The sequence below is a fragment of the Sardina pilchardus genome, chromosome 5 (genome assembly GCF_963854185.1).
Source record: "Sardina pilchardus chromosome 5, fSarPil1.1, whole genome shotgun sequence".
Lineage (NCBI taxonomy): Eukaryota > Metazoa > Chordata > Actinopteri > Clupeiformes > Clupeidae > Sardina > Sardina pilchardus.
The window spans coordinates 7,504,724-7,508,762 of NC_084998.1; the positions used below are offsets into that span (position 1 = coordinate 7,504,724).

A 4,039-nucleotide genomic window follows, 5' to 3' on the forward strand; every position below is an offset into this window, starting at 1 on the left:
TTGCTAAATTGAAATCAACTACAGTGCAACCAGAAAGTTATTGTGATAATAATTGTAAGAATTATTTTCTTTTCTCATCAATCTACACACAATACTCAAAAAAAAAAAAAAAAAAGGCGTTGAGTGTGTTTTGCAAATGTTAAGAAAAATAAAAGCCTGAAATATCCCTTTATGTACTTTATGTACACTATTGAGACCCTTTGTTATGGCGCTTGCAATTGAGCTCTGGTGCGTCCTACTGTACTTCTATCAATGTTCCTTGAGATGCTTCTACAACTTCATTAGAGTCCACCTGTGTCCATTATGAGTCAGAAGTTTAAATATTTTTCTTTTCTCTGAAGTCATGACCTCTCAGATGTATTTATAGTGCTTGCATAGAGGAAATACTGAATACAATGTAGTTCAAATTAGCTTTATCTCTGGCAGCTACAACACTTACACGCTGCTTACACATTGATGATTCAGCAATGATAATCAAATCATGTCACATAATAACAGTTGGGTCAGTTGGGTCAAACGGTCCAAACCAGTATTTCTACTTTTACCAGTACTTTCTACAGCTATGACTTAGGTACTTTTTCTGAAAGTTGCTCACCTCTTCCAGCGACACGTGATTGCACACGGCCCATTTCCCGTAAATCCGACCATATCAGAGCATATCAGCAGGTCAGAAATAGTGCCAAAAACCTGTGGCTGGAGGAGGAGAAAAGGACGGGCTTCGGTTTATGTGCTTTCCAGTTGATGAATAGTACATAATGTAACAGTTCAGTTAGAAAAAGTCCTTGTGGACATTCTAGAAAAAATCTAAAAGTGTGCAGACTGTAAGTGTCGATGTTTACATGTTGCAACCAAGTGAAGTGAAGTGAATGCAAAACAAGCAGCATGCTTTATACGATAATCATTTAATTTGTAAGTCCATATAAGAGTTGGTATAAGAGTTGGAAGGTAGTTTTTTCTGCTTGGCTTACAGTAAACTCTTATGACATAAATGTAGGGCATAGTGAACACAGATGTCAAATGTGTTTTGTTGTTGTTGTTGTTGTTGTTGTTGTGAAAATGAAAGACATTCCCTTTTCTGTTGTGAAAATGAACTATTTTGAAAATCATATTGCATGTTATAATTTTTTTCTTTCTCCATCTTTTGTCATAATTTCTGGAACTGTCACTACCCCCTAATCAGCGTGCTCCACAAATGACATTACAGGTAAAGATTTACAAAATGTACATGTATTTGTTAACGCATGAATAGGTATTTACTAACTGCGCAGTCTAAAATAGGCAGACTTTCACTTTCACTTTCTCTCTCTCGCTCTCCATAGCCATCTGTGTACCCGGCATATAACCCTGCTTGCACTCCGCCTGCACCACCCAGCCCTGTTCAGCACCATCCTGCCTTTAAGCACACCACCCATGCCTCCCTGGGAGTCAAGACAAGTGACCCAATACTTTTGTCAATATAGTACCCATTACAAAGGGGTTTGTTCAAAATAGCAGTGCTGCGTTCAATTAGTGATGTGATTGATTATGTGAAGAAATATGTGTCAATTATGGCCTATATAGGAAGGAACGCAATAAATATTGTGCATGCTGGTTATTATACATTTCACACTCATTCAAATGGATCGAAGAATAGCCAAAATGGCAAAGGCTCAACCAATGAAAGAACCAAGAACCAAGAAAATCTTTCAACAAGAAAAAGACCCAAAACACACCAGTAAGCGAGCAAAGTCTTGCTTCCAGACGAGCAAGACTGATGTTATGGAAAGGCTAGCCCAATCCCCAGACCTCAATCCCATACTGTAGATCAGTTGTGGGGTGACATCGAAAATCGAAAATTCGGTCTTTAAAACACACTGCTATTATTTTGAACACAACTGTATTACTGAGGCACTTTTTATGAAATGTCTAATTTTTATATAAGACTTCCCCTTGTTAAGGTGCATTCGTATAATTCTGTGTTGGCTTGAGTAAAAGGTAATCCACCAACAACAAAGATCATCTGGAGGCTATAACAATTACTTTTGCTTACCTCCTCCAGCCACACATGAACATGTGATTGCACACGGCCCATTTCCTGTAAATCAGACCATATCAAGACATATCAGAAACAAAGACAGGAGGAGACAAGGACGGGCTTGTGGTTAGTGCTTTCCTTGATGAAAAGTACGTCAGGGCTAACCGTCAGTTCTTTACCACTGACATACTGTAACATCTTTGTGTGCATGCCATTCTGCTGAGAACCTAGAAGTGTGGACTTCTTGTGGATCTCAAACAATGGCAACCACTTTGAGCCTGGTAAGACTTTCTCATGCCAGTTTATAATTGAATTTAATGCATTGTGTGAATAAATGTTTTAAGATAATTATTCAATTTATCCTATAGGTTAGAAGTTGGTAAGTATGTGTTCTGTTTGGTATATAACTTTCCACTGAATGAAGAACATTCTTATATCACATACATTTAAGGCATAGTGAAAAGAGATGTTAAAATGTGTTTTTCATTGTGAAAACGAATGAAATTTTCTTTTCTGTTGTGAAAATAAATTCTGTTGAGAGCAGGGACATACTGTACACAATAATGTGTGTATCACATAAAGGGCAGAGGCTCAAGTCTGAATTTGTTTAGACACAAAGGTCTGGCCCTTGGAAAGGCTGTATCACCATACAGCTCTTTGTAAACTATATTTTAAATGTGCTTTATAAATATATTTTGCTTACTTAATATCATCCCTTATTAAAAATCTATATCCCAATCAGATTTTGGAACCAAAATCCAATAACAACAGTCCTATATTTATATATTCCAAAATTTGATTGGAATCCTGTAGAGTTTTTTGATAGCCTAAGGGATGTAAACTATCGACATATTGGCAAAAAAAATAATATTAAAGCCTACAATCAAAATGATGTAGTTTAAGGAGAAATATGTCGAGGTCACATCAAGGTTATCAAAAACTGTGGTAGGCTACGAAACAAAACGCAATATATACAATGTCTGAGCGTTGCCATTTCAGCCAATATGTCACATGCGATGCGAACACCTTCTGAGAATGATGTACGTGACATCTGTCAGTCAACGAATGTGAAAACAAGTAGTTGAGCTGATTGCAGTTGCAGATGGAAACAGCGACAGCATAGGCCTACGTGACATTAATCAGACAGTCTGCCAGAAACGGAGAGGCGGGGGAGGGGGAGCAGTAACCAGGGGCTTTAGGCGGCAGTGTGTCATCTTATGGTTTCAACCAGGACTAGATTCAAGTTAGATTGAACGCAATTAATGACCTCCTAGTAAGTTTCCCGTGATTTTGTCTTGAGTAGTTAGCGGTAAACTCGAGGTACTGGTAGGCCTAGTTTAGTCAGCCATTCATCATCTCTCACCTCCATGGAGCAAGTGACACGGCCACAATATGGTTGGGAGCTGGGAGGTGCCTCTCTTTCTAACTGAATGCATACAGTAGGCTACTTACTGTACCGTCGCACAGGATATTTGGAGAGAGGGAGGAGGAGAGGGCACTAACACACCAACACATCAACAAAGCCTAATCTTCCGACATTTATTTCCCATAAAAAGTCCAGTAGTCATTTAGGATTTAGGAATCCTATAGGATTGCCGCCCCCAATATTAATTACAGTATCAACCATTCCCTCCCTAATCAGTGTGCTGAGCTCCACAAATGACATTCCTAGTTCTCTCTCTCTCTCTCTCTCTCTCTCTCTCTCTCTCTCTCTCTCTCTCTCTCTCTCTCTCTCTCTCTCTCTCTCTCTCTCTCTCTCTCTCTCTCAGCCATGTGTGTACCAGGCATGCAACCCGGCGTGCACTCCGGCTGCACCACTCAGCCCAGTTGACTACCATCCTGACCTAAAGCAAACCCCTCATGCCTCCCTGAGGGTCAGAGGGCCATCTACATCCTCCCCTGATGGTCTGTTTCCAGTCACTGTCATCAATGGCAGCAATGGCAAGATGGTTCATCTGGAGGTACAGAGCATGGATCGCATCATCCAACTGAAGACGCAGCTCAACGACATGGGAGGGTCTGAAG

The 4,039-nt window shown here is 39.9% G+C and overlaps 1 long non-coding RNA gene across 1 annotated transcript; it reads left to right on the plus strand.

The window, feature by feature from the left end:
• Positions 1 to 700: 700 nt before the first annotated feature.
• LOC134080015 (uncharacterized) lies at positions 701 to 1,668 on the plus strand. The gene is made up of 3 exons (XR_009939153.1): positions 701 to 909; positions 1,181 to 1,204; positions 1,320 to 1,668. It is a non-coding gene; the product is annotated as an uncharacterized LOC134080015 (long non-coding RNA).
• Positions 1,669 to 4,039: the final 2,371 nt, after the last annotated feature.